The following is an 8,786-nucleotide window of genomic DNA, read 5'->3' on the forward strand; positions in this document are numbered from 1 at the left end:
CAGTTATAAATCAGAATGCTAGCTGACGATAAGGGGTAGAAGAACAAAAAACAAATCATACTACATCATATTTACTCTCTTTTTTGATATTTCACTGATTTGAATGTCGGAGTCTTTTTTGTAGGTACCACGCTTGGGTCCGAGTTCACGAGGCTACTTCCTATAAGAGGTTTAAAAAGTTCACCGAATAGCCCGAAGCCGACCTATATCACGGAAGAGTATCATTGTCAGAACATTTAGCGCCCACTGTGGTGCACAAATTTAATTAACCCCACGACGATGTTGTCTCGCTTTTTTACAGGATCATGGCCGATGATGCTACCCCAACCCCCCTCCCCCAATTCATGGTGAGTTGGTAGCCATGAATGCTGCTCTCTAAGCCGAAGTTAAAAAGATGACCGATCTATTAGCACGAAATGAAAAGCCCGGCATTGGAGATCCCAACAATGTGCTCTCAAATGACGTACGACCTCGAAACACAGACCTACAGGAGATCACTTCTCTAAAGGAAAAGCTAACAATATCCAATCCTTTTCTCGAAGATATTGTGAAATTCCAGATGCCAAAGAACTTCGTGTTACCTACCATGCTGAAGTCCTATGAAGGATTCGGAGATCCATGTATCCACCTTACCAAGTTCCAATCAATGATATTTTTTAACAGTGCTGCTGGACCAATACTTTGTCGATCTTTTTCAACTTTTTTAGATGGTGCTGCCTTATTTTGGTTTTTCAAATTACCTGCAGGTTCAATTTCTTGTGTTGAAGAGTTGGCAAGGTCTTTCATTGACTACTTTGCCGCCTCGAAGATATATATACACGAATCAGACTATTTAAGCATTATCAAACAGGGACAGCACGGGAGCTTGAAGGACTACATAGCGCGGTTCACCAAGGCAACCATGGACATCCCGGACCTCAGTCCAGAAGTCCATTTACACGCACTCAAAAATGGCTTCTGTCCAGGAAAGTTTCAAGAAACCATAGCGGTGACCAAGCCAGCCGAAAACACTGGCAGAATTCTGAGAAAAAAACCTCGGGACAAATGGAGATCGAAGAACTCCATGAAGCTCAACGCATGGAAAAACAACAACCGCACCGAGATGAAGAAAGATTGCCCAAACCTCAAACCAAGGACCTCAAAAAATCCTTCAAGCTAACGCCAAAATTCGACTCATACATTAAGTTCAACACAAAAAGAGAGGATATAATTAAAGAAATCCTATATAGCAAGCTTATAAAGCCGTTGAGCAAAGCAGCAACATATTAAGACCAGAAGTATGTAGACAGGAGCAAACACTGTGCATTTTATCAAAAGTACGACCATACCACCGATGAATGCATAGTAGCCAAGGACCTATATATTGGAAAGGTTAGCCAGATATGGCCTACTAGATAAATATGTCATCTCTAGAAGCCAGAAAGAAACAAAAAGCAGAGACACTGACAAGCCTAATTATAGTTCAGACCACAAGGATAAAGGAACTTGGCATGGAATGGTCGAATCTCTTGCTTCAAAAGGCGTAATAAATTACATTTTGAGAGATTTTATAGGAGGAGGAGCAACAAATACGCCCAGGAAAAAGAGTTACCAAGCCATGATGACAATGGACGGATCTTGCCAAGAGACATATGCTCCACTTCAAGCTGAACGAATTGCCTTCGACGCCTCTGATTTCAAGTCGCAATGTCCGAACTTCGATGACCTGGTGGTAATTTTGATACACATGAGAGAATCGACAGTCAAGAAGGTCCTACTTGACCCTAAGAGCAACGTCGATGTGTTGTTCTACTCCACTTTAAAAAAGATGCAACTCAGTGATAAGGCCTACAACCCTCAACCGGAGAATTGGTAGGATTCCCCGGAGAAAAGGTACCTGTATTAGGTTATGTATGGTTAAGAACAACACTAGAGGAGTTTCCGAACTCAAAAACCCTAGATATCCAATTTTTAGTGGTTGATTGTGCTAATCCATATAGTATCATTTTGGAACACCCATCTCTTAACTCTTTTGGAGCTATTGTTTCCACATTTCACCTTTGTGTAAAGTTTTCTGTCTAGGATAATATCATTGCAACAGTTCATGCCGACCATAAAGAAGCTCGACAATGCTACAATCCGGGCTTAAAGATCGTACTAAAGGAAACCATCCCAAGAGTTAACTCTGTCTACAATATAGAGAACATCCCAACTCTGGCCGAGCTGGACCCTCGGAACAATACCAATTGACCCTACTCTAACAAACGACCTGCAAAAGGTATAATTAGCAGAAGCCGACCAATTTACTAACATTAGTTCTGTTTTCCCTGCAGGAACAAAATAACACCTTATTGAGCTACTAAGATCCAACTCTGACCTTTTTGCATGGACGCCTGTAGACATGTCAGGAATCAATCCAAACTTTATATGCCACAAGCTGGCAGTCAATCCAATGTGACAGAAAAAGCAAAACTTGGGCACAGAAAGGAGAAACACAGTAGTAGCAGAGACACAAAAGTTGCTCAATGCAGGTTTTATCCGAGAACTCAGATTCTCATCATGGTTAGCAAATGTGGTTATGGTAAAAAAAGAGCTCGAGAAAATGGCGCACGTGTGTAGATTTTACAGACCTGAACAAAGCATGTCCAAAGAATTTCTATCCACCGCCGAATTTTAATAGACTGGTAGATGATACCTCGGGGTTTCAAGTGCTCAGTTTCATGGATGCATATTCTAGCTATAATCAGATACTATTGCACCCAGATGATAAGGACAAAACAACATTCATAACCAATCACAGTAAATTTTGTTATAAAGTCATACCTTTTGGATTGAAAAATTCAGAGACTACTTACCAACGATTGATGGACAAAGTCTTCAAAGACCAGATTGGGCAAAAGATTGAAATATATGTCGATGACATGGTAGTCAAATCAAGTTCGGAGGAACAACATAAAGCCAACCTTACCGAAATCTTACAACAACTCCAAAAATACAATATGAGACTAAATCCAGAAAAATGCACATTTGGAGTACATGGAGGCAAATTTCTCGGATTCTTGCTAAGACACAGAGGAATAGAAGCCAAGCCTGACAAATATCAGGCTGTGATATAAATGCATTCACCTCAGGCAATCAAGAAAGAACTGTAATTCACAGGCCGCCTAGTGGCCCTGTCACATTTCCTGCTTGCGGCGGCCGCAAAATCATATTATTTCTTCAATACCTTGAGGAAAGCTGAGAAGTTTGCCTGGATAGACGACTATGAAAAAGCTTTTACCGAATTCAAAATTCTCCTCAGTTCACCACCTATAGTTCAGAAACCTCAGCAAGGTAAGCCCTTATACTTGTATCTTTCAATTTCAACTAATAGGATCAGTTCTGTACTTGTAACAGAAACAGGAATAGAACATCATCCACTATACTTTGTGAGCAAAGTCCTGTAGAACGCAGAAACAAGGTACCCAACAATAGAGAAGCTGGCATTCAGCTTAATAATTATAGCTCGGCATTTGAGATATTATTTTCAAACTCACTAAATAATAGTTTGAACCAGCCAGCCGTTATGACAGATATTGGCAAGACCGAATCTAGCAGGACGACTCACAAAATGGTCAATAGAACTTTCAGAATTTGACATCTGTTATCAATTATGAGGGCCACCTAAGGCACAAGCATTGGCTGACTTTATTTTAGAATTATCCACTTCACATAATCTGCCCCTCCGAATGGGAGCTATATGTAGATAGGGCATCAAATAAAAGTGGGTGTGGAGCTAGAATCCTACTGAAAGATAACATTGGAGTACGTGCCGAACAATCAATAAAATTTCTTTTTCAAACAAGTAACAATCAGACCGAATATGAAGTATTACTAGCCGGGCTAAGACTAGCAAGAAAGGTCGACATCCAAAGCCTAAAGGTACACTGTGACTTCCTTCTTGTAGTACAACAAGTAACTGATCACTTTCAGGTACGAGATCCGCTCCTAGAAAAATATTTGAATACAGCAAAAGATATGATACAATATTTTCAAAATTTTGAAATATCATATATACCTAGAGAACAAAACTTTAGGTCTGATATTTTTTCTAAATTAGTTACTTCCAGAATAAACGATTCAACAGATACTATGTTACATCTCACACTAACGAAACCGATTTTAGGTATCAAACATGTTTTAAGTGTGTCACAGGAAGAAGACTGGCGAACCCCATATATTCGATATTTGAAAACCAGAGAAGTGCCAAATAATGAACAACCTAGGTCATTTAGACATAAAGCGAGCTATTACACCATCATGGAAAATGACCTATACAAACGAGACTTCTCTCGACCATTACTGAATGCCTCAGACCATCAGAAGCAGAAGCAGCCATAGCCGAGGTTCATGATGGAATTTGTGGCCACCACACTAAAAGAACGGAGCTTGGCCACGAAAATCTTACGAGCAGGGTACTACTGGCCGAGCTTGCGCAAAGATTCCATGAACAAAGTACATAAATATGACGCATGCCAAAAATATGCACCACTCATTCATAGTCCGGCCGAACTATTGCAAACTTCAGATGTTAGCTGGCCTTTTTACAAATGGGGGATGGACATTCTAGGACCATTCCTAATATCGCTAGGATAGGTAAAATTTCTATTAGTAGCAATTGATTATTTTACTAAGTGGATAGAGGCGCAGCCACTTGCAAAAATAACCTCGGACATGGTACGCACTTTTATTTGAAAATCAATCATATGTAGATATGGCTTACCTAGAGAAATTATTTATGATAATGGTCGGCAGTTCATTGATAAAAAAATTACATCATTTTTAATTGACCTTCACATTAAGCGTCGTTTTTCCTTTGTCGAGCACCCGCAAAGTAATGAGCCAGCTAATAAGATCATCTTACAGGCAATAAAAAAAACTAACAGATACTAAGGGACGTTGGGCCGAGCTAAATATCAAAAATACTGTGAAGCTACAATACAACACCACAATCCACAACTAATGAAACCCCGTTCCGGTTAGTACTTTAGCGATCGCTCAAGGTTCAACTCAGACCGAGTACTTTATCGAAGATGCCAATATGGATGCAAAATCAGCCGAATTCGATACAACAAGTGAAGCACGAAGCCTGGCCAAAATTCGACAGAAGTCCATGCAATTAGCTATGCAAAATAAGTATAAAAAAAAAATACGACCAATGGTACTACAACAAGGAGATCTAGTGCTGAGACAAACAGAGGAAGTCCAAAAGCCCATAGGATATGGAAAATTAGCAGCAACATGGGAATGTCCTTTTCGACTCTCCAAAGTCATCGGAAAGGGGGCTTACTACCTGGAAACATTAGATAGAACGGCCCTACCCAACACATGGAACATTTCATTATTGAAGTTTTATTATAGTTAATTTCCATTGTAAACAAGTTGGAGTGGGGAGGTACTCTTTTTCCTGGTCACATGATTTTTTCCCTAAGGAGGGTTTTACTCGAACAGGTTTTAACGAGGCCGACCACTCCACACCTTTCAAATTGAAAGGTTTTCTCCATATTACAAATGAAGCATTCTTTTTATTTGCTATATTGTTCTATCTAGTAAATTATTTCATCCAAACCAACGCAAATAAAAAAGTTGGATACAGTATCTAAGCAACACGCAATAATAAGCATTCAAAAAATTTAAAGTCAAAACCGACATCATAAGTCAGGAACGAGTTCAAACAAAACGAAAACAGATTGGCCACCAAACCAAAGTTTCAAAATACAAACTTATCGAACCATATACATGAAAATTTACCAATCTTTGTCAGAAAGGGGGAGGTACATTTTTGTCATGTTTTTCACTTGCCTCGTCCTCAACAAGCTCGTCATTCACTACGATCTTCGTCACATCAAATCTCTCGACATCAAACTCGGGTGCAAACGCAGCTACCTGGCTCACAGCTCGGTTGAAACTGGCAGCAAACATCTCCAAAACCTCATTTTCTAACTCGTGAATACGAGAAGTCATCTTACCCTTGGCCTTGTCATTTTCCTTAATGTCATTTTGCAGAAGGCGGATTTGATCTTGAAGCTTAGCAACCTCCTCCTCCTTATCCTTCATCTTAGAGGCCACATCGATGATCACATTCTCCTTTTCTTTCACAAATTCCTCCAAATTCACAACTTTTTCAGCAACATGATGCTCTGCACCTAGCAGCTCAGTAGCACGACCAACACACAGCAAATGAGAAGCCACAATCTACAACAAAAATAAAGGAATAATGAAGCATATGTATGAACGGCACAACCCAAATAGCAACAAAAGTGCACCAACCTAGATAAACTTTCCCTTCCCTTCCATACCTGTACAGCGAGTCAGCCTCGTATTCCCAGGATACTGAGAAACCCTATCAGCAAGCTCATAAATAGGATATCGCTCACTCTAAAGGGATTGAGGGCTCACTCCCTCTATAAACTCATGAAGCTTTTTCTGCCTCTCAGACAACGACCTATCACCAACACCCTTGTCCTCTTCAGAAAGAATCTCCAGAGACTTCTCTGACTCAACCCTTTTCTTTTTTGGTGAGGGAATAGGTCAGGCACTGGAGTGAGCAACATCCCCACCGTGCTCCTTCGCTACCGCAGAACCACTGCCATCTTTCTCACTTTTCTTTTTTAGAAAAGATTGCAGCCGAGAAGTAGTTAAATTAGGCACTCTCCTACCTACAACCAAACGCAGCATTGTGTTAGCAACCAGCAAACAACCAGTAGAAAACATAAAAACACATTACCTATATAAGCCTTTAACCCCTCTTTGTCATTCTCCTTCTTAAAATTCAACATTTCAGAAATTGATAACAATTCACTAGCCACAAAACACTCTATCAAAAAATCTAAAAAGAGATTTTCTTCCTTAGTTCTCTCCACATCCTCAAGAATTTGCATTGGCTCTAGGCACCAATACAACATAAATCTCTCTATCAACTCACCATCCAAATAGAAAGGGTATTTGGTCTCTAATGACTGAATCTTTACAAACATGGATTTGAAACTCTTGAAGGAAGATTTATATAACAAAAACAGGGAACGACCAGGGAAGCTACAAAGGTTAACCCACAAACTTTTTTGCACTCCTTTAGATTGAAATAGAGAAAAGAAAATATTCAGAGACGCGAAAAATTCCAAAAAAGACATCAAACATTCAAAAGCTCGCAGAAAAGCCCATGAGTTTGGGTGTAACTTTGAGGGAGCACAATTCAGCTGCGTCAGAACCTTACATTCAAAGTCAGAGAATGGGAATTTCAAATAGAATTCTATAAAACAGGGGGTATACATATAAAAGTAAGCCCAGTCCCCCCTCCTCTCACAAACTTTCTCTTTGTTGCCACAAGGAAGAAGTTCAACGTCGACAGTTGAACCATCCTTGACCAACTTCAGAGCTTTAAGCTCGACAAGTGACTCGTTATCACAGTAGGCTGAAGCACGAGTCTTCACATCAATATTCATCCAGTGATAAATATTTTCACTTTTCACCTCCACCACTTTTTCCTTTTCTTTTTCTCTACCCATCATCGAAGCAAAAGATACAGAAAAAGACTGCAGAACTAACCTTTTGAAGTCATGTCTCTTTCACCACTTAAGCAATAAGACTAGGGTCAAGAGTTTGTGTCTTTTTCCAAGAATGAAAACGGTAATAAAGCATCACTACCCTCCATTAACTTAGTGGGTAATTCACAAGGTAACTATTCACATACCTTGGTTAAATAACGGTCTAAATGCTGCCTAGAAAAATACACATGAATTTATTGCAAATCGGCCCACGAGGTACAATCATCATTTGTTATCATTTATTATTATTATTATTATTATTATTGTTGTTGTTGTTGTTGTTGTTGTTGTTGTTGTTGTTGTTGTTGTTGTTGCTGCTGCTGCTGCTGCTGCTGCTGCTGCTGCTGCTGCTGCTGCTGTTGTTGTTGTTGTTGTTGTTCTATCAAAAACCCAAGCTTGAAGAACGACAATGCACATTGAGCTCAGGGGCTAATATGTCCGCACCTAACCGAGGTATAACTACGTGACAAAAGCTCAACTTGCTAAATGTAATTTCGGCAAGTCAAGCTTGGAGGCTATATACTGTATCCCTAATACATTGGAAAAACCGAGTTATACCTCGGTAGGACCAAGCAAAATTCAAATAGATAATTGCCGACCGCAACAAACTTCTTCCCCGAAAATCTCGAACTTAGTCGGGCAGAATATCTCAAAAATAACCAACGAATATTTCACCTACAACAGCTATAAATCAAAATGCTAGATGATGATAAGGGGCAGAAAAACAAAAAACAGATCACACTACATCATATTTACTCACTTTTTTTATATTTCACTGAATTGAGTTTCAAAGTCCTTTTTGCAAGTACCACGCTTGGGTCCGTGTTCACGAGGCTACTTCCCTGCTAAACAAGAGGCTTCAAGAGTTCACCGAACAGCCCGAAACCAACCTATAGCACGAAGGAGTATCCTTTCCAGAACAATATTAATCAATTCCGCTAGGGAGACATTGAGAAATCTAAACAATGTGAACAATGGCTCTGAATTTGGCTTAATACAAGGAAAAAAAAGTAAGAAAACTCTCCAAATTACCTAAGCCAAAAAATCCAAATAGTTGTTTCAAAAAATTAACCATCCCAATCCTAACTTATCAAAGAAATTCACCCAAACAGCCTATTCCCCCCAAACCATCCGCCACCCCCACGCTCATCAATCATCCTACCTCTCGGCCGTTAGAAGCTCCCTCACCGGCCATTATCGTCCACTCCTATAGCTCCCTCTCCC

This window comes from Arachis hypogaea, chromosome 9 (genome assembly GCF_003086295.3).
Source record: "Arachis hypogaea cultivar Tifrunner chromosome 9, arahy.Tifrunner.gnm2.J5K5, whole genome shotgun sequence".
Lineage (NCBI taxonomy): Eukaryota > Viridiplantae > Streptophyta > Magnoliopsida > Fabales > Fabaceae > Arachis > Arachis hypogaea.